At 45.8% G+C, this 22,809-nt stretch overlaps 1 pseudogene; it reads left to right on the forward strand.

Annotated features, from left to right (window-relative positions):
- The first annotated feature begins 767 nt into the window (after positions 1 to 767).
- LOC138842873 (peptidyl-prolyl cis-trans isomerase E-like) lies at positions 768 to 22,809 on the forward strand (annotated as a pseudogene).

The raw sequence follows: 22,809 nt of genomic DNA on the forward strand, positions 1-22,809 counted from the left end.
TGGGATTAGCAAGGTGAACTGTCCCATTGTGTTCTACTGTGGGAGGACTTTTATATTGGGAACAGAAGTCTAGTACAGTCACAGCAGAGCTTGGGTCTGGCACAGGAAAATCGGGTAAAGGGTGGCATTGGCGTGCTTTCCAAGGACACATGGGGAGACACGCAGAACCTATCTTGCCTCTCCCTTCTTGGACTGTGTTGCTCGGGGTTTGCCAGTCCCCTCTTATCTCCTACTGTCAGTTTATCCTGCAGGCAGGTCCACTTGCTCAGATTCTGCAGCTGGCAGTAGGAAAAGTTTCCAGAGATCCAAGTGGCTGGAGGCCAAAATGTTCTGTGGTTCCTTCAGTCCTTGAAGCGACCTTAACCTGGTCAGGGTCAACTACTCTACTTGCTCTCCCTGTCCTGCAGCAACACTTTTTTTTCCCCTTCTTCCTTGAAAATTAGCAGGCTGTCCTTCCTCAGGGCCTTACCCAGGTGGTCCCTTTCCCTGCAATGTTCCCTGGTTTGTGCCTCTTGGCAGGTTCCCCCTTTTTCTCAAGGTATGCTTTCGCCTTAACCCATGTAAAGGCCCAATCTAATGTAGGTTCCCCTATTTTCTAATGTCCGCAGTTAATGCGAGTATGTTTCTTCTATTAACGTCAGACTGTCCCTCCAAACCTAGCTTCCTGGGACCTGAGCAGTGTGGGAGCTTGCGTGCCAGCCGGTGAGGGGGTGGGGCCGTAGGCGGGGCCCAGGTAACGGCTTCCGGCGGAAGAGCCGAGGAGCAAGATGGCTGCCACCAAATGGGTCCTGAACTAGGGTGAGCTGGCGTGGGGTTGAGGCGGGGCTCGGACTGAGTCCAAGTTGGGGGCCGTGTGGACTGGGTGCAGACCCAGGGCCCCAGGCGGCATGTGGCAGCCTGGGCCGGGGTCTCTTGTGGGGGTCTACCCCTCAGCTTGTGAGCATCTGTGACCTAATGGCTTTGCGGGCCCTAGCTCTGCCCAGACCCCTTTCCCCTCTGACCCTGGACCCTGGAAGGTAGTGAGATCTGTTATTGCGACCTCAGACCGCATCCCAAACTGTCATGCTCATTCATTCCCTAAATTCTGCAGCCCTGCCCCCTTAGGTAAAGGAACTCCAAGAATAATTGGGAAATAACGGAAATAGCCTTGCTACGCGGGTTGGTGAACTCTATGATGCTATTGTATGGCAGTGTTAACAAAAGGCGGGTTGGGGGTTTTGGGAAATGACCACTCCATCCAGAGAGGTAAGGGCAAGCTTCCTGGAGGCACAGGGGCCAGAGATTTGAAAGATTAGGAGTTAAGCAGGTAGCTAAGCTGGAAGAGGCTGTTGCTTGAATGGAGAGCAGCGAGAGTGAAAGCCCAGAGGGGTGAAGCAGTCTAGCACTTGGGGCAAGTAATTTGCATTGGGGAAGCAAGGAGAGAAGAGGCTAGAGAGGTGGGTAGGGCTCAAGTTCTGAAAGTCTTACGTGCCATGCTAAGAATTTGGATTCTGTCCTGTGGTCATTGGTGAACTTTTGGAGACTATTTGGCAGGACAGTGATGTAATCAGATTTGCCCTTTCTTGGAGTCATTCTAGTGGCTGTGTAGAGAGAGAGAAACTGGAAGCAGTCAGCCCATTTACAATAACCAGGGGCTAGATGTAGGTCTGAAGAGGGATGGGGAGAGGAGTGTACCTCACAAGTCATTTGTATACCCAAAAGACTATAGGGACCCCTCCTTGCCCTCCCTGTGGCTGTCTTGCTGACAGGGTGTTACAGCAGCCGTACCAAGAGTGTGGGGGACATCGGTTCAGAAAGCACTTGGTGTCTTTGCAGGTGGGCTGGCAGAGGAGATGGATGGCAAAATTCTTCGTGCTGCTTTTATTCCTTCTGGAGACATCACAGATATTCAGATTCCACTGGATTATGAAACAGGTGTTTATTCAGTGTCACTCATATTCAGCTGCCTAATGCCAGGAAAAGAACTTGAGACATTTTAAGTCATGAGCATTCTGTGTATGGTTGGTATGTATTGAAGTTCAGGAGGATATCTCTCTAGGTCAGTGTGACTGTGATCTTGGTGATGGAATGTTCTGAGGACAGCAAGCCCAGGATGGTGGGGTGGTTATGGGCTGAAATTTACAGAGATTGACAATTTGTTGGATTTGAGGAAAGGCTTTCTCTACCTTGGAATCATTTGGGGGCTTTGATTTCTGATCATTTAAAATATAAACCATATAGTAAGAACCAGTGGTGGGGGAGGGGGTGTGGGATGAATTGGGAGATTGGGATTGACGTGTATACACTAATATGTATAAAATGGATAACTAATAAGAACCTGCTGTATAAAAAAATAAAATACAAAAAAAAAAAGAAAAAAGAGCCAGTAGGAAGGTAATCTTAGAAAAATCTTAAAAGGTCTGGGTGTTGTATCACCCCACGTCCCTGTGGACCAGACCTCCCTTCTTGGCAGCTATGCTTTTATTTTTTTTTAATTTAATTTTATTTATTTATTTTTGGCTGCATTGGGTCTTCGTTGCTCCACACGGGCTTTCTCTAGTTGTGGCGAGCGGGGGCTCCTCTTTGTTTCAGTGCACAGGCTTCTAATTGCAGTAGCTTCTCTTGTTGCAGAGCACGGGCTCTAGGCGTGCGGGCTCAGAAGTTGTGGCTTGTGGGCTCCAGAGCGCAGGCTCAGTAGTTGTGGTGCACGGGCTTAGTTGTTCCACAGCATGTGGGATCTTCCCGGACCAGGGCTCGAACCCATGTCCCTTGCATTGGCAGGCGGATTCTTTTTTTTTTTTTGTGGTACGCGGGCCTCTCACTGTTGTGGCCTCTCCGGTTGCGGAGCACAGGCTCCGGACGCGCAGGCTCAGCGGCCATGGCTCACAGGCCCAGCCGCTCCACGGCATGTGGGATCTTCCCGGACCAGGGCACGAACCCACGTCCCCTGCATCGGCAGGCAGACTCTCAACCACTGCGCCACCAGGAAAACCCGGCAGGCGGATTCTTAACCACTGCGCCACCAGGAAAGCCTGGCAGCTATGCTTTTAAAAAGCAGAGGGCAGCGGACAAGCTTAGCCTCGGCAGGGGAGCCTTGGCCTCTGCTCACCAGGGTGAGTTGGTGTCACAGTTGACACTCAGTTGGTGTCACAGTTATATGCACGTTTCTATTTGATCCTTGGCTGTTATTTTCTAAGATAGGAGTTTTAGACCCAGCCTTGCCACTAACTTTGTGCGACACTTAAACTCTCTGAGCCTTCATTGCCTCAATGCTTAAATGAAAGGATAAGATTGGCTTTTTGGTCCTTCTACCTCTGAGTTATATAAATGAGTAACTCCTATTGCTCTTGCTCTCCACCAACTAAATTAACTTTTTCCTGAGGCCAAGCACTGTGCTTTAATAGTCACCTAACCCGGTAGTGAAGTCAGTGCTCTGTATGCAGTTGATGCTCAGTTGGAATGAGTAATTGACAGATCGACAACTTTTTCTACTTTCTGTAAGTCTTGTAAACAAAGATTCCCAAAATGCTTGGAAAGTAACTTAAATCTTCCATTCTTAGTGGTAGAATTGAATACTACAAAATTTAAAAACTTAGTTCACTATTTAGTATGTTTGTTAAAACACACAAAATAACTTTAATATTTCTGGAAACATTGTTGAATAAACCAAGAAAAATGTAAAAATTAGATTTTTGCTTTTTGAATGGCATCTGGATATGGCGTATTTCCTCCTATTGCCCACATATTAACTACCCATTTCTGCTATTATAGAAAAGCACCGAGGATTTGCTTTTGTTGAATCTGAGTTGGCAGAGGTAAGAAATTTTCCCTGGTTAGTATTTGACTAGTGTTGCTGTTGTCATTGGTTACAAAAGGTGCCACTCTCCATTTGAGCGGATGTAGTAATTTTCTGGGGCTGCCATACAAATTACTACAAACTTTGTGGCTTAAAAAAACAAATTTATTCTCATAACTTGGAGTCTAGAAGTCTGAAATCAAGGTATTGGCAGGGCCGCGTCCCTCTGAGGAGTCTTTCCTTGACTCTTCCTAGCAATCCTTGGCATTTTTTTGGCTTATAACTTCAGTCTCTGAAGTTATAAGTTCATCACTTCAGTCTCTGCCCCCGTCTTCACATGGTCTTTTCCACTGCATGTATCTCTCTGTCTTCTCTTCTTATGAGGACACTAGTCATTGGAGTTATGGCCCACCCTAATTCATTATGACCTCATCTTAACTAATTTCATCTGCAAAGAGTATTTCTAAACAGGGTCACATCCTGAGGTTTGGATAGACCTGAAATTTGGGGGGACACTATTCAACCCTCTATAGTGGCTTGGTGGTGACAGTTGCCAAGAGACAGGAAGTTCTGGTTGAAGGAAGGCGCACAAGCCCTGGTTCAGAGTTCCCTTCATGTAGTCAGAATGTGAAAGACAGGCCCTGCAGAGCCCTGAGCCTTCTGGCCTGGCACTGCTCTTTCCTATTTCCTGTGTGTATTCTGTGTCCATAACCTGAGCACCCATCTTTACACCACCAGCTCCAACAAGCAGTTAGTACATGCTCTTTGTTAAATACATACAATCTAGGCCGTAGGAAGGGAAGTAGCATCTTGTTTTTCCAAAGCTTGTGGTACTGAGTTTTAGTTTGCGTGCTAGCTACAAAGAGTTGAACTACACACATCAACTTTTTCCTTGTATTCTTTTGGCAGGATGCCGAAGCAACTATCAAAAACATGGTATGCGGCTTCCCTGGTGGCACAGTGATTGAGAGTCCACCTGCCGATGCAGGGGAAACGGGTTCGTGCCCCGGTCCGGGAAGATCCCGCATGCCGCGGAGCGGCTGGGCCCGTGGGCCGTGGCCACTGAGCCTGCGTGTCCGGAGCCTGTGCTCTGCAATGGGAGAGGTCACAACAGTGAGAGGCCCGCATACCGCAAAAAAAAAAAAAAAAAACATGGTATGGCTGAGAATCTTGCTTTTCACTGAAGCTGTGTTTTGGTGCTACATGGGACCCTGATGCACATATTGTGTTTCCAGTTTCCACAGTTTCAAAGTTATAAAGGAAGCAGAAGTTGCCGTTATTTGAAAGTATTCACTAGGAACTGGCTGCTTATAAAATTAATTCTTATTCAGAAATCCTCCCCATTTAACATTTGTATAAATGTCAACCATCTTATTGGCCAATCTCTCCCTGACATTTTTATATCTATGTCAGGAGTCAGCAAACTAAGTCTATGGGCCAAATCCATTCTGCAGGCTGTTTTTTTTCTTGTTTTTTTTGTTTGTTTTTGTTTTTTGCGGTACGCGGGCCTCTCACTGTTGTGGCCTCTCCCGTTGTGGAGCACAGGCTCCGGATGCGCAGGCTCAGTGGCCATGGCTCACAGGCCCAGCCGCTCCGCGGCATGTGGGATCTTCCCGGACTGGGGCACGAACCCGTGTCCCCTGCATTGGCAGGCAGACTCTCAACCACTGTGCCACCAGGGAAGCCCTGCAGGCTGTTTTTTATATGGCCTATGAGTTAAATGGTTTTTATACTTTTAAGGGTCATAAAAAAAAAAAAAAGAAGAAGAAGAACATGCAGCAGAGACTGTATGTATCCCACAACGCCTGAAATATTTACTATCTAGCCCTTTATAGAAAGTTTGCCAACCTGTAGGCTAGGGCAATATACTGCAAATAGAGTGTAACTTGACTGCAAGGTTAAATGGTGAATCTTGTATAAGAGGCAGGATCTCATGAAGCATATGGTAGGGATTGTGGAAAACTTCTCTAGTTGGCTCTAGTCAAAAATGTGAGGCTTTTTTGAGCCATTGAATAGTGATGCTCTCATAAAGTTAAACCAATTAACAACTGAGAAAGAGAAAACCCATAGAAGGATTATGACAGGTTGGGTACTTCAAAAGAAAAGGATTTGAATTCCTGTTGCTGAATTACCACAAATTTGGTGGCTTAAAAACAACACTAATGTGTTATCTTACAGTTCTGGAGGTCAGAAGTCCAAAGTGAGTCTCACTTTGGAGCTAAAATGAAGATTTCGGCAGAGTTGTGTTCCTTCTGGGGGCTATAGGGGAGAATGTTTCTTTGCCTTTTTCTCAGCTTCTAGAGAATGGCTATATTCCTTGACTCTTAGCCCCTTCTAGCTTCAAGCTGGCAATGGCAGGGTGAGTTTTTTTCACAGCGCATCACTCTGAAACAGAGTCCTCTGTCTCCCTCTTCACATTTAGAGGATCCTTGTGATTACGTTGGGCCCATCTGAATAATCCAGGATAATATCCTTATTTTAAGGTCAGCTGACTAGCAACCTTAATTCCTTTTTGCCACGTAATATCACATATTCATAGGTTCTGGGGAGTAGGTGGACATCTTTGTTTGTTTGTTTAATATTTATTTATTTACTTAGGCTGCACTGGGTCTTAGTTGCGGCACGCGGGATCTTCATTGAGACATGTTTAGTTGCAGCATGTGGGATCTTTAGTTGTGGCATGCGGACTTCTTAGTTGCGGCATGCATGTGGGATCTGGTTCCCTGACCAGGGGTCGAAGCTGGGCCCCCTGCATTGGGAGAGCAGAGTCTTACCCACTGGACCACCAGGGAAGTCGCTAGGTGGACATCTTTGGGCAGGCTATTAGTTTGCCTGCCATAAAAAACCCTTAAATGCTTTTGCCCTTGTTTAAAACCTTTGTGATCACTCTTCATGACTAAATGTGAAATAAGGATGTTATTTCATGCCATCATTCAGTTTTTTCTTAATCACTAGAAATAAAGTTAGTACTTTATTTGTCTGTTTCTAAGAACAAAGACATAGCTATAATATGTAACCTAAATCTTATTAAATTAAGGAATCCTTTTTTTCTTTCTTTTTTTAGTTTTCATGAAAAGGCCTCAAACAAACCTTTTTTTTTTTTTCAAGTATTTTATAAATTTATTTATTTATTTTTGGCTGCATTGGGTCTTCATTGTTGCGTGCTGGCCCTCTCTAGTTGTGGCGAGCAGGGGCTGCTCTTCACTGCAGTGCCCGGGCTTCTCATTGCGGTGGCCTCTCTTGTTGTGAACCACAGGCTCTAAGCACTTGGGCTCAGTAGTTCTGGCTCGCGGGCTCTAGAGCGCAGGCTCAGCCGTTGTGGCGCACGGGCCTAGTTGCTCCACGGCATGTGGGATCCTCCCAGACCAGGGCTCGAACCTGTGTCCCCTGCATTGGCAGGCAGATTCCTAACCACTGCACCACGAGGGAAGTCCCACAAACCTTTTTTAAAAAGCTGTCTACCCACCTTCTCCTGGTATCAGTTATTCTTGGATTTTGAAATATTCTTAAACATTATTCCATGTTACCATGTTCTCTGTCATTCTTTCATCAAACATGCCCCTCAACAGTCAGCAATACTATCATTTTCCAGTTCAGTACTGCTCTTGTCTTTTTAAGGTGGACTCAGGTATTTGGTAACTGCGTTTACCCTTTTAATTTCAGAGTCCTGAGCTCAGATCCAAAGATTATGCCAGCAGACCTTTCTGTTGTTGGTGGTGAAATAGAGGAAGTGTGTGGTGGCTCAGGGGCTTTCTGTGGTGAGCTTTTTTTTTTTAATAAATTTATTTATTTATTTAGGCTGTGTTGGGTCTTCAATTCTGTGTGAGGGCTTTCTCTAGTTGCGGCGAGTGGGGGCCACTCTTCATCGCGGTGCGTGGGCCTCTCATTGTCGTGGCCTCTCGTGTTGCAGAGCACAAGCTCCAGACGCGCAGGCTCAGTAGCTGTGGCTCACGGACCCAGTTGCTCTGCGGCATGTGGGATCTTCCCAGACCAGGGCTTGAACCCGTGTCCCCTACATTGGTAGGCAGATTCTCAACCACTGCGCCACCAGGGAAGCCCTCTGTGGTGAGCTTTGTGCTTAGCTGGCCATTGGGGGTTGCAGGCTCCCAACTTAGGACTAATCATGAGCAAGTCTCAGGCTTCTTAGAAGTAAATGGAAGGCTGCCAGGTCTTCTTTCAACCTAACAAGGTTTAAGCAGCTGAGTTGTATTGCACCCTTTTCAGAATGAATCTGAAATGTTTGGGTGGACAATCCATGTCAGTTTGGCCAAAGCAGTGAGAATTAAGGAAGGCTTGTCCAGACCAGGTGAGTGGGGGCAACCACAGATACCCCATCACGTCCTCAGCTGTGGCCTCTGTTGCATTTTTATCTCTGTCTTACTTCCTGCTGTGGGGTAATGTGTACATGAGTAGGGTGGTGTAGGGTAGAGAAGAGAATGCAGCACCTCCAAGGAAATAAAGAGTTTGAGTTTCTCAGAAAGCTGGAGGCCTTGTCCCCATGAAAGTCTTGCTTTGGGACATAGACATAGACTGTGCCCTTCCAGCCTTGACAAGGGCTGGGACTTCCCTTTTGACACGGCTGAGTCCTTCCTCCTTATTCTCACCCACCTGTGCTAAGAGCTGGACTTGAAGGCCTGACATTTCCCAGTGACAGCTTTCATTGCCCTGGGGGGTTCCTAAGATGTAACTTATTTTCTATGGCCTGTGAGAGTCACGTAGTGTGTCCATGTAGTGAGTCCACTTTATGCATCCACGTAGTGCTGACCAAAGCAGCAAAGACTTGGACGTGGCTAATGAGCAGTTGGCTGATAGCTTGAGTTTCTTAACATCTGTTTGATTCTTTCCTTTCATTTTTGTCAGATGATGACTGGTTGAAAATGTTTTCTAGGAAGACTCTTGAAGAGAGGAAAGAGGAAGAAGGGTCAGAGCCTCCCAAAGTGGAAACCCAGGAGGTGAGATTGCAGGCTGCGCTTCCAGAGCGGCTGGCACTCTGCACCCAGCACACTTCTGCTGTGGATGGTGTTGGGGGAATTGAATGGAGAAAGTGTGGGTGTCTTGTCCTTGCAGGGCACTGGGTGAGAAGTGCCTTATGTGTGCTTGGTGTCGATTTGTGACGGCTGTTCAACGAGGGGGTATCTCAGATGACAGAGGACACCACCAGTACCCGTCATCCAACGATCTTGCCCGCTCCATCACTGAAGACTTTGGCTCCAGACTCCCTGTCTTCCTGCTCCTACCCTGATTCCACAGAGGCCCTTCCCCAGGTCCAGGGCTCCCCACGCCTGGGCGCTTTCTCCTGCTTCTTGACACACATCTTGACCCTTGCTCCTCAGAATAATACAGGGGCTCCTTCTCCTCTGTCCACCCTTTCCACAGTGGTGTTTCTCTGAGTTCCTTCCGTAGCGCTCGCCTCCTTTCTCCACAATGTCCTTGTGCATTTCAGCCACTTTTGTCCCTTCTCTGAGATTATCGCAGCCGCTCAGGCAGGGTTCTGGTGATTTCTTTATCTCTAGTCCTAGCCCTGGCCTCTCTCCTGGGCTTCACATACTTCTGCCTGAATGTCTCACAGTCGCCATAAATAAACAAAGCACATCCCAGGTGGATTTCCTCTTGCCTTTCACTCTGGTCTCCCTGAGTGCCTGATTTTAGCTAATTTTGCTGCCTTCTGGTCACTCAAACCAGAAGCTTCAGTTTATTTTAATTCACACATGATGCGTTGCCATATTCTGCTTATTTTATCTTCTAAGTCTTCCTGACTCTTGCCTCTCCTGTCTGTTCCTACTACATTATCTTGGTTTAGCCTCCATCTTCTGTCCTGTGAATAATGATAGTAGCTTCCTAACTGGTCTCTCTGTCGCAGGCCTGCTTCCTCCTGATCTGAGTAGCCAGGAGGAGCTTTCTGAAGGATGGATCTGAGGATAATTGCTCTCCACAAGCATTTTAAGGACCTCCCTCATGTATAGGATTGAGTCTGGGCTACATCAGAGGCACAGAAGGGCTCTCCATGTTCTGACCCTGCTCATCTCTTTATATTGTAGCCCCATTTTACATTCTAGGAAACAAGAGACTATAGTTACCTATAAATCTGTAGTTATCTACAAATTTATAGTTACCTACAAATCTCAGGTGTTGTTTTGTTTTTTTAAATTGGGCCACGCTGTGTGGCTTGCTGGATCTTAGTTCCCAGACCAGGGATTGAGCCTGCTCCCTCGACACTGAAAGCGCAGAATCCTAACCACTGGACCGCCAGGGAGTTCCCAAATCTCTTGTGTTTTTGCATAAGCAGTTCCTTTGCCTAAAATGACCTTTCCAACATAATCTGGCTAATTCCTACTCACCTTTCATCCCTCCCTTCTGGGCTTGCATGGCCTCTGGGCTTCCATGGGACCCGCTATCCTAGCATTTACTGCATTGTTTTGACATTACTTATTTAACGTATTTTATTGTATTTTATTATTATTATTTTTAAACAGAGAACAGGAGTATTTATTTATTTTAAAAATTATTTATTTATTTTTGGCTGTGTTGGGTCTTCGTTTCTGTGCGAGGGCTTTCTCTGGTTGTGGCAAGCAAGGGCCACTCTTCATCGCGGTGCACGGGCCTCTCACTATCACGGCCTCTCTTGTTGCGGAGCACAGGCTCCAGACACACAGGCTCAGTAGTTGTGGCTCACGGGCCTAGCTGCTCCATGGCATGTGGGATCCTCCCAGACCAGGGCTTGAACCCGTGTCCCCTACATTAGCAGGCAGATTCTCAACCACCGCGCCACCAGGGAAGCCCTATTTAACGTATTTTAAATATTGCTTACTCTTTGCCGGGCACTAATGGCTTTACAAATATTTAATCCTATTGGCAGTCCTTTGAGGTAAGTACTAATATTATCCCCAAGTCTAGGTGACGAAACTAGGGCACAGTGAGGTCGAATAACTTGTGGACGTTACATAGCTCAGAAGTGGTGGGGCTGAGGTTTGAACCAAGGCTGTGGGGCTCTAGGATCTGTGTGCCTCTCACAGTTGTGGCTGCCCCTCCCTCACTGAGTAGCCAGTCCTTCAAGGGCAGAAGCCCTATCTTATTTAATAACCTAGGGATTGGCCTGAGAGCTTATACCTACGTGTTGACCTAATCCACACTACAAAGAGGTCAGACAGAGACAGTAGAGTTTTCTCTGTCAAACAGGTGGGAAGGTTTCTATTGAATGTTTTATTGTCTAATTAGCCTTGTCCATTTGGAGCACTAAGCAAGGCCCAACTTCCTCCACTGTCTCCTTTCTGAGCACTTAGGCCCTCCTTGCTTCCACTGCAGCCAGCCTGTGGATATGCAGGGCTAAGCATAGAGGAAGGGGGTGGTGTTGCAGAAGTGGGTCCGTTTAACTGACTAAGGTGGGTGGGCTTGAACTGGAAGTTGAAGTTGTTGAGAGTTTTGTGTTTTGAGCCAGAAAAGCGTTGTTCTGTGACTGCAGGGGAGAGTGAAGGCAAAGCGAGCTGACGTGTCTGAGGGAGTGAGATGAGATAAAATGCCTGAGGGGTGGGGCTCCGGGTAGACAGTGCTGAGGTCTCCTGTCACTGGGTGTCCGGCTGGGGGCCGTGGCCATGGCCTCCACCTTCTGCAGCCCCATCAGGGCCCAAGGCCTTTCCTGTCGGTGCCTTGCTCAGCCCGTTCACTGCAGTGGGTTCTGGGGTGTCTTCAGAAGAACACTTGCTCTCCTAGTTGGGGAGTCAGGCTGTTCTGTCTAACCTGGCCATTTCTCCTGCGTCTAGGGAGAGCCCGCTGTAAAAAAAGGCCCAGTTAAACCCTCAGGTGTACATGGATATCAAGGTCAGGAACAAGCCAGCAGGCCGCATCCAGATGCTCCTGCGTTCAGACGTCGTTCCCATGACAGCAGGTGAGCAGCACTCCGGTCAGGATGGCCGGGAAGCTAGTGGCTGAGGAAGCTGCCTGGACTCCTGGGCCCTTGACTATTTCTACCTGAGTCTATCTGAGGCATCTTAGATCTCAGCATCTAGTGACAAATGAGGCAGAACAGGCTTTTCTTTCTTTTTTTTGCCACGCCACATGGCTTGTGGGATCTTAGTTCCCTGACCAGGGATTGGACGCATGCTCCCTGCAGTGGAAGCATGGAGTCCTAACCACTGGACCGCCAGGGAACTCCCAGAACAGGCATTTTTGAAATTCCATAAAGGCTTAGGACTGTTAGAAAGAGTAAGCAGTTGAAAGTTTTGTGATTTGTTTTAATTACTCTCCCATTTGATTTTATTGGGGTTTTTAAAAATAATTTTGTTTTGATATATTTTCAAACTTACAGATAGAATAAGAATTCTATACGAATAGTACAAGGAACTCTCATATATCCTTTAACTGTTGATTAATTTACTTTTTTGCCCTTACGCTTTATCATTTTGTTTATATACATACATACATACGTGTATTTTTTTTACCCCCATCCTAGTTGAGAGGAAGTTGAAGACATACATCATTCTTCAGTATGAATTTCCTAAGAACAAGAATATTCTCTTACATAATCATAGTACAGCTATCAAAATCAGGAAATTTAACATCAGTATAACACTATTAACTAATCTTCAGGTCATATTCAAATTTCATCACTTATCCCAATATTGTTCTTTATAGTAATGTTAACAATTTCTGTTCCTTGACAAGGAGTCACACATTGCATTTAGTGTGTGTGGGGTCTCTTTAGTCTCCTTTTATTTCTAACAGTTTCTCAGTTTTTTATTGTCTTTCTTGATCTTGACATCTTTGAAGAGACAGGCCAGTTGTTTCTAAGATTGTTTCTTGGTTTGTCTTTGCCTGGTACTTCCGCATGATTAGATTTAGATTATGTGTTTCGGCAGGAATACCTCAGAAGAACGTTGTTTCCTTGTTAGTGCATCATATGAGGAAGTACTCGAGGTCAGTTCCAATGTTTGTGATGTTAACTTTGACCACTTGGTTAAGGAGATCTCTGCCAGGTTTCTCCCCTGGAAGGTTACAATTTTTAAGTTATAAATTAAAAGCTAAAATTTTTCTCCTCACTATCTCCAGCCCATCTCACAGAGGTAACTACTATTGACAGTTGTTGTACGTTGCCTATTTCCTTAAATATTCATAATTACTCTTTTTACCCATGATCCTGCTTTTGTTTGTTTCAATCTAGCTTTTTTTTTTTTTTTTTTAATGCTTATCAAAGTCATAATTGCATACAGTTTAAAGAAAATTGTTCTTTGGAGTTTGTTACAAAACGTGACATTCTTCTGCTCCCCCATCGTCATAATTTTTCTGCCCTGCCAGAGGCAACATTCTTTTCCTTTAGGTGATTATTTTGACTTTTATTGCTCTATCTCTGAAAAATATATTCATGTTACTGCTACTTGATTTTTCTCAGTTTTTGGCTGTTATAGGTCAGTTTTTCTGGGAAACAGACTCATGGAGAGGTGGACGCAGGAAGTTTATTGGGGAGTGATCTCAGGAACAACTTCTGTAAGAGAATGAGTGGAGTAGATGGGGCAAAAATAGAGTAATTGACCAGCCTTGCAGTCACACAGAGACCTCAGCTGATCCCATGGGGAGTTTGGGAGCTTGGATATCCCTCCAGAATGTCCAGCTCTGAATTTTAGGCCAGGGGGCCAGGCTTTTGTACCCTCATATGGACCAGTCATGAATTCTGGCTGATTCCCAGGAGTGGTGAGGCAGCTCTCTTTGGCCAAAGGCATTTCCTGAATGGGACCCATCCTGGGGCTGGTAGCATCCAACACTCCTGGGAGGTGAGGGGGTGAGGGAATGCACGTCTTGGTCTTGGAGAGGATCTGTGGGCTTAACCGCAGCATCCATTGCAGTCCACCCATCTGGCAACTCAGATCCGCTTACTTCACCCGGGAACGGCTCCTCCAGGACTCTGGTTGGTCTCTTTTTCTGGGGAAATTTCTAGAGGAATGTTAATGGAACTATAATCCATTGCTGCTCTTGGTCTCAGAACCACAAACGATACTTGTCATCTCCCTCCTCTACTTTATTCCAGATTCCTCTCACCCTCACCTCAGCTGGCTTCTCTGCTTGTCTACATGGCTTACCTGATGAGGTGACCTAGACCTTTTTCCAAGGGGATTTGAGCTCCTGGTCATTGTGCCCTTCCCAGGCCATGGCTGCCCATCAAGATTGGGCAGGGGAGTACAAGAGAGGTCCCATGGGTCCCCCAAACATATTCTGACCAGACCTGTTGTGTAACAGCAGACCTACCTCCTAAAGACCAAGGTCAAGAATCTCGCCAAGATGATGACTCCTTTTCTTACCTGCTTGTCACCTGGCACAAGGAGCCTGAAGTGATCACCCAGTGGCATAGCTTAAAGTGTAATGGGAGTCTGGTTGTCTCCACTGGTGAAGGTGTGCCCACTAGGAACCAGGACCTCTAGACCCACAGAGGCTTGAGTTGCAGGGATGGAAAGTAACAGGAGTGATGGTAACCAGGACCACTCCAGCTTCTACTTCTTGGTTCCTGGACCCCCAGGGACATAGCACTCGCTAATGAGCACTGATTTAGGGCTGTCCTTACAGGAAATCTTTTTTTTTTTTTTTTTTTGGCCGAGCCATTCAGCATGCAGGATCTTAGTTCCCTGACCAGGGATCAAACCTGTGCCCCCTGCACTGGGAGCACGGAGTCTTAACCACTGGACCGCCAGGGAAGTCCCCAGGATATCATTTCTGATATCCTAATACCGTCCTTCATAGAAACCTTTCTCCCACTAATGTAGAATCATGTACTGTGTTTGTTGTGTCAGTTTAATCTCCTTTAATCTGGAACTGTTCCTCAGCCTTTGTCTTTTATGACATTGTCATTTTTGAAGACTCCAGGCCAGTTGTTTTATAGAATGTTCCTCATTTGAGTTTGTTTCCTCATTAGATTCAGGTTATTTTTGGTATTCTTTGCAATACTCCAGAAGTGACATGTCTGTCTCCCTGTCACTTATGTCTATTTTTCCATTACTGGTGAGGGTTACTTGGTTAAGGTTGTGTCTGCCGGTTTTTCCCACTCACAAGGTACTTTTATTCCCCTTTGTAATTGATAAGTGACTTTTAAGGAGACATTTAAGACTTTTTACCTTGTGATTTTTGGTATTCTGTTTTTGATTCTAGACTAAGTCAATTATTACCGTGATGGTAATTTTCTAATTATTGCTCCCTCTGTATTAAAAACATTAGCATTTCTACATTTATTCTAATTAGCCATCTGCTATGAATAAGAGCTTTCTCTTCTTCCTTCCCCCTTTATTTGTTTTGCGTTAGTAGGTCCGTGTGTTCGTGTGCACTCATGAGTCTTTTTATTCATGTTCTACTCCGTTACACTCACTCGTCAGTTGCTCAGACTGTCCTAAGTTTGGCCATCAGGAGCCCCCTCAAGTCTGCTCCTATATCCATTTGACACTCATTTTTTGAGCATTTCCTTACTTTCTCGTACGATAAAAAGATCTGGGCTTATCTGGTACTGTCTCTGCTCTGACCCTGGAATCAGCCATTTCTCCAAGAAGCTCCTGTTCCTTTTAGTAGGAAATAATAATTAGAAATCAAGATCTGGATCCTGAGGAGGTACACTGCTTCTGGGGTGTCACTGAGCCTAGGCCCTTTCAGCCTTCCAGTAGGAAGTGTGTGTGTGTGTGTGTGTGTGTATCTTTAAGTCATGAATTCATACTGATACTCTAATTTCTGTCTAATACTACATATTTATATCACCTTTCTCCCACAGCGAGAGCCTTGGCTCCCAATAACATCAGTATATTCACATACTGTTCAATCCTACAGTACAAAATAGTTTCAGAATTGCTACATTTGTACCACTACCAACAAACAGTTTTTTTGCAGTTCTTTTTCTTCAGTCTGTAAAGGGTCCAAATACTGTGTTCAAAGAGTTCTTAGATTCCTTTCTTCTATATGGCTAAGTTATCCATTTAACTTAAGTTCTCACTTGTTTCTCTTTGTGTTCCGTTTTAGGGGTTCCACCCCCACCCCCGGCCTTATTGATTTAGTTTTATTTTTTGAATAAACACTGACAGGCTTCAGAAATCAAAACTATACCAAGAGGCACACATGGAGTTGTGTCACTCCCTCCCACTCCCTCTGCCCCTATTCCCACCCACCTTCTATGAGTAACCAATTTCATTAGTTCCTGGTTGATCCTCCTTTTGTTTCCTTTTGCAAAAATGAACAGATATAGGAGTATTTCCTTATTTCCTTCCTTCTTTCACAGCATGTAGCATATTGTGTATTCTCTTTTGCACTTTGCTTTTCTCACTAAACAACATATCCTGGAAATCACTCCGTATCAGTTCACAGAGATCTCCTATTCTTGTTCATAATACTTCACAAGGTGGACATACCATAGTTTATTCAGCAAGATTCTGGTGCTTGGGCATTTAGGTTGTTTCCATTATACTGCGGTTACAAATAACGTGTATGTGGATTTCATATCGTTGGAGGTATATCTTCAGGGTCATTCCTAAAAGTAGGGTTACTGGGTCAAAGGGTAAATGCACAAGTAGTTTTGTTAGATATTGCCAAATTCTCCTACAAAGAGGTATCATTTTGCATTCCCTCTAGTAATGTGTGGGAATACCTGTTTCCCTGGCTTCACTCACAGATTGTGTTTTTAAGTTTTTGAATTTTGGCTAGTCTGATAGGCAAGAAATGGTATCTCAAAGTATTGATAGTTTTAATTTATGTTTTTCTTATTATGGTTGTCAAAGAATATCTTTTTATATATTTAATGACTTATAACAAAAACTGTCCCCCCAAAATGATTTTTTTATGTCTTCTGTCGCTTTTTCTGTTAAGTTTGATCTTGTTTTTCCTTCCACTTTTTAAGAGTTCTTCATATATGGGGATATTAGATTTTCTGTGATATACGTTGCCAATGAATATTTCTCCCAGTTTGTCATTTTTTGTTGTTGTTTTTACTTTGTTTATAGTTTTTTTGCCATGCAAAAGTTGTTGAATTTTTTTTTTTAATTGCCCCTGGGTTTTGAGTGATAGTTGGAAAGTCCTTCCTTACACCCAGGTTATAGAAGAATCCAACCCACGTTGTCCTCTAGTACCGATAATTAATTTTTTCTTTACATTTAGATATCTGATCCATTTGGAGTTTATTCTTGCAGTGAGGTAAGTTGTAAATCCAGCTTCACCTTTTTTCAAATGTTTGTTCATATGTCCCAGCACCATTTTAGAAAATGTCCATTTTTGCCCCAACGATTTTAAGATGACAGCTTTTATGAAATACTGAATTATATGTACCTTGGTCTGTTTCTGGACTGTCTGTTCTATTCCCCTGGTCTGTTCAGTCTCTTTGTGTGCTATACCACTAGTAAACGTTTACTTCAAGTGAAGGTAATATATACTTTCTCAGATTCTGAGAGCTGGAGGTTTAACTCTCCAGTTAGATATTTTTAACCCCGGCACCTTTTCCTTTCTCGGCCCCGGAGAATTTCCGCTGCCTGTGCACCCATGAGAAGGGCTTTGGCTTCAAGGGCAGCAGCTTCCACCACATCATCCCCCAGTTCATGTGCCAGGGCGGCGATTTCACCAACCACAGCAGCACCAGGGGCAAGTCTATCTATGGGAAAGTTTGATGATGAAAACTTCATCCTCAAACACATGGGACCAGGTGGGGACCCCATCGGTGGGTGGTGATCGGCGGGCCGGGCTGGGGCCAGGTGACTGTGCGGGGGGAGTGATGGGCTGTGGTTCTGGTCTCCAGACTGCCACCCAGTGAACAGAGGAGAGGCATTCAGCCTGGCTAGAGCTTTAGGCTTCTAAAGGTTTTTTTGTTTTTTATTTTGACTTACTCAAGTTCATGCTTGCCTCCTTTTAAGAGGAAAAGGCGTATAGCCTGGTCCTGCTGCTACAATGATGTGTTGTTACTGTTTTTGTAACTTTTTATTTTATATAATTTCAAGTTTACCAAAAATTTACCAGAACAGAACAAGGAGCCCCTGCCTGTAAACCTTTTATATGCCGTTCACCCACATCACCAGTTGTTTGCTGGTGACCATCGTTCCCCACTTATTCTAGTCTCTTTCTGTATATATTTATAGACAATGTCTATTTGGGAGCAGCCATTTGAGAGTAAGTCAGAGACCTCACACACTTTCACCACTAAATACCTCATTGTGTTATTTCCTAAGAACAAGGGCATTTTTAGTATTACCACAATATATAGTTATCAAACGCAGAAAATTAACACTGATACAATACTGTCACCTACAGTGCATATTCAGGTTTCATCGTGGTCACAGTAATGTCCTTTCTGAGGTATTTATAGTTGAAATGTATCATCTGCTCACACAGTCGTGGTCCAACCCCTCCCCTCCCCCACCCCCAAAACACTGACGTTTGTTTGCGTCTGCCTCCTCATTTCCCGGGCTCCGTCACCAGCTGTGCTTCCCTCACTCTTGCCTTCCAGCTACACTGCCTTTTGCTTGCTCTCTCCTGCTCACCTGGTACAAAACTCCCATGTGCCCACGCACCGGGTCCCCTTCAGGTTGAGGAGCACAGCCCAGCAGTCCTCGCAGATCGCTGATTGATCCTCATCCACAGTCTGAGAAGAAAACACTCCTTTTCCTCGATCCTCAGATCTCCAGCGTTGCCCCTCCACTCTCCCTCCCAGCTAATGATCTTGCTTCTTATCTCACTGAGCAGTAGGAACAATGAGAAAGATGTGCTGTCCTCTCTTCTCAGTTCCCATCAGACCCTGGGTCCTCCCCTCCCTTTACTGCCTCCTCCAGTCCCCCTCATGCTGCAGTGCTGCCAGCCTTTAAAGAAATAAAATAACTCTCCCTCGACCCTGTGTTCCCCCTCCAGCTGCCACATTAATTCTCTGGTCCCTTTTTAGCAAAACTTCTTAAGAGTTGTGTAAGCTCATGGCTTCTGTTTCTTTCCTCAGCCCCCTCCAGTGAGACTTCCTTCCCCACCACGCCTTGCTCTTGTTGAATATGCCAACAGCCTCCATCTTGCCAGCAGCCAAGCCTCGGGCCCTCTTTTTCCACCTCTCAGTAGCACTTGATACTATGAATCACGCCCTTCCTGAACCCCTTTCTTCACTTGCTGGCAGAACACCTCATCTTCCGTTCTCTTTGTGCCTCATAGGCTGCTCGTCTTCAGTTCCCTTTCCTTTCTCCTCCTCCCCACCTCCAAGTTGCTAGAGGGACTCAAAGCTCAGCCCTGGTTTTTCTTCTCTGTCTACACTTACTCTTTACTTAACGGTTCTCGTGCCCACCTCTAAGAACTGATACTTCACTATATGCTGAAATGAAAGTCACAGCTAATATATCCTGTCAATACCTAATTTTTAAAAAGTAGTATTATAACATAAAGGAAAGTAATTTAGAATAAAATAATATGCATTTTGGTATTTAGATGCTTGGACACAACTGCATGTATGGAATATTCAAACACATGAACTTCTGCCTGGAGCAGGTTAGCAACATGGACTGACTGACACTGGCATGGCATGTCACCAGAGTCACGGCAACATGATTTTCTGAAACAGTGAAAATCTCTTGGTAATATTCTGAACAAAAAAAATGTGACTATTCCCTCAGTTTATGTGGTAGGTCCATTTCTGAAAAAATTCTACATAATAAATCTTTGGATTTACATGTAAAATGGAGTTAGGTTCTAGGCTTAGATCATTATAAACAGATATTTGTCACCTGCATGAATGTTTGTCTGGGCACTGAAAGTCTAAGAGGATTTAGAATAATTCTTCATTAGGTGGGACATTGCAGGACATGCCTGCTTCCTCCCCAGTATTACTGACAACCAAAACCATGCCTTGAACTTTCCAAATAGCCTCGAGGGGGCAGCATTACCCTATTTAGAGTCACTGCCCTAGACAATCCTGTCCCGTCCCGGGGCTTTCCCTCATGTCTGCTGAATTTATCTCGCCCCCGTGTATGTCTCGCTGCTGCTCTCCCGCTGTCTTCCCTGGACATCCCAGCGGGGTCGCAGACCTCACGTGCCCAAGCAGCTCTTGCTCTTCAGCCCTGAGCGCTCCCTCCTCAACTCCCCTGTTTCAGCCACCATCTACCCGGCTGCTTGGTCAGAAGCTTAGGACTCATCCTTGCCCCCCTCCTCTGTTGCCTGGATGGCAGGTGCATCTGTCTTCAGTTCACCTCCTGGTGCAGCTGCTCTTCACCTTCCTCCACCACCACCAGCGTCCCCGAGCTCATCTCCCTCCTTCCACTCTTGCCTCTTCCCCCGCAGAGTCTAATCTCTGCAAGGTGGTCAGAGCAGTCCTTGTTAAGAGTAACTCTCATCACATTGCTCTCCTGCTGACAGCCCCCCCGTGGCGCATCTCGTGTAGCATCTGGTCCTACAGGCCGGTTGCCCTGCGTCCTGGCCCCTCTCCAAGCTCATGGACTGTGCTGCTCACCCTCTCTGCCCCCACTGCAGTCGTCTGGCTGTTCCTCAGACACCCAGAGCTCACTCCCCACAGGGCCGTGGCAGGTGCTGGCTCCTCTCCTGGAGGCTTCCTCCGCCAGCACCCACAGGCTTCGCCCCTCATGTCCTCTGGGCATCGCCCACAGGTCGTCTAGCCCAAGAAGCCTGCCCTTGCCTCTCTAAAATGGGCTTTCCTACCGTCTTGCTCTTCTTTTTAATCAGCTTCATTTTTCTTCACGCACTGGTTATCTGAAATCATATTATAAATTTACTCTTTTACTTAATTATTGTCTTATGTCTCCTGAGAATGTCAGCCTCATGAGGGCAGGACTTAGTCTTTCTTGTTCACCATTGTATTCTGGAACAGTGTCTGACACACAGTAAACCTGCGGTAAATATTTAAATATTTAAAATAGATATTCACAGGGCCAGTCCATTATGTGTCAGGCACCCTGATCAACTCCGGCCTGAAAGTAGAGTGGGACTCAGTCCCCATTTGAAGGGAGCACGCGTTTTAGAGGCCCAGCCACGAGGGCTGGAGTTTCTTATTGCCACAGATGAACTGCAGCTCCTCATGCTACACTCCATCAGCCCCTGCCAAACCTGGGCCTTTTAGACTAAACTGGGACGTCACTTCCTCCAGAAAGCCTTCTGTGATACTGTCACCAGTGTGTGTGTGTCTGTCTGAGGTGACTGTCTTTTGTGCTCTCATTCACTGAGCAAACATCTCTGCCACTAGGCTTCACTATTTCAGAGCATAATTATCTTTATTTTTTAACAGTTTCATTGAGGTAGAATTCACGTACCATTCAGTTCACCCATTTAAAGTATACATTTCAGGACTTCCCTGGCGGTCCAGTGGTTAAAGACTCCGTGCTCCCAATGCAGGGTGTGTGAGTTCGATCCCTGGTTGGAGAACTAAGATCCCGCATGCTGCATGGTGTGGCCAAAAAATAAAAATAAAGTATACATTTCAGTGGTTTCTAATGAATTCACATAGTCATGTAGCCATCCCCACATGTAATTTTAGAATGTTTTCATCACCTCCAAAAAGAAGCCCCACACTCTTCAGCAGGCATTCCCTGATCCCCTTGCCCCCAGCCCTAGGCAAACACTGATCTTCTTTGTGGATTTGCCTATGATGGGCATTTCATGTAAACACAATCATAAAATTGTAGGCTTTTGTGACTGGCTTCTTTCATTTACCATAATGTTTTAAAAAATGTTCATCTACAATATAGTGTGTATCAGTATTTCATTCTTTTTTTATTGCCAATTAATATTCCACTTATGGGTATACCACAGTGTATTCATAAGTTGATGGACATTTGGGTTGTTTCTAATTTTTGGCTGTTATGGTGCTGCTGTGAACATTCATATATACGTTTTTGTGTGGGCATGTGTATTTATTTCTCTTAAGTATATACCTAGAATTGGAAAACTGTGTGTTTTTTTGTAGATATCCTTTATCAGATTAAGGAAGTTCCCTTTTGTTCCTCGTTTGTTGGGTGTTCTTATGAAAAGGTGTTGGATTTTTTTCCTGCATCTATTGAGATTATTATGTGGGTTTTGTTCTTTATTCTATTGATACGGTTTATTACATTGGTTTCTGGATATTAAACCAAGCTTGCATTCCTGAGATGAATCAATATTTAACTTGTGAGTGACTCTTTTCCGCTAGACTGTGGGCTCCACCAGGCCTGGGACCAGTGTCCCCAGGGTTCAACAGGTGCCTGGTTATGAAGTAATAAGTATTTGTTGAATGAATTAATGAAAGGACAAACTAGTATAAAATGATCGAAACAACCATGCTTAGCGTTTCATTGACTATCAGTTGAGTGGAAGACAAGGCATCCAAGACTCTGTACATCCCAGAGTCTGAGCCTGCCTGTCTGAAAGGCTGACAGCAGTGTGCACAGACATCCTCTGAGGGCCAGACATCCCAGCAGCATTTACGCTCCTCCCTCTACTACCAGACGTCCTGAGGGCTGGGAGCAGGGTGGAGGGGGTCGATGTGGTCGTTCTCTCCCCCAGGCCTGCTCTCCATGGCCAACTCTGGCCCAAACACCAATGGCTCCCAGTTCTTCCTGACGTGATAAGACGGATTGGCTGGACGGCAAGCACGTGGTATTTGGGGAGATCACGGAAGGCCTGGACGTCTTGCGGCAGATTGAGGTGGGCAGCCGCCCGGGCCCCCCGACACACAGCCGTGTGGGAAGGCAGGAGTGGGGGCTCTGGGGCCTGGAGAGAGAGGCCACGGCTGCTGCTGCTGGGGGTGGGGGGGCAGGGGGTGGGGCGGGTATCCTGAGCTGCCCTTTCCTCTCCACCCTCCCTCCCTCTGATTCCTCCTCTTCTGTTTTGCTTGCAAAGGCCCAGGGCAGCAAGGACGGGAAACCCAAGCAGAAGGTCATCATCTCCGACTGTGGGGAGTACGTGTGAGAGGGCAGCTGTCAGCCCGGGGAACCGGCAGCCAAGGTGTCCCGTTTGCAGCAAGCAGGGCTTTGTGTCCTGGCCCTTCCTTGGGGTCAGCGTGGGGCAGCTCCTCTGCAGGCACGGCCTGGGCCGCCTCTGGCTCTTCCCCAAGTGGGGCCGTGGGCCAGGGTGCTGCCCTC

This window comes from Globicephala melas, chromosome 1 (genome assembly GCF_963455315.2).
Source record: "Globicephala melas chromosome 1, mGloMel1.2, whole genome shotgun sequence".
Taxonomy (NCBI): Eukaryota; Metazoa; Chordata; class Mammalia; order Artiodactyla; family Delphinidae; genus Globicephala; species Globicephala melas.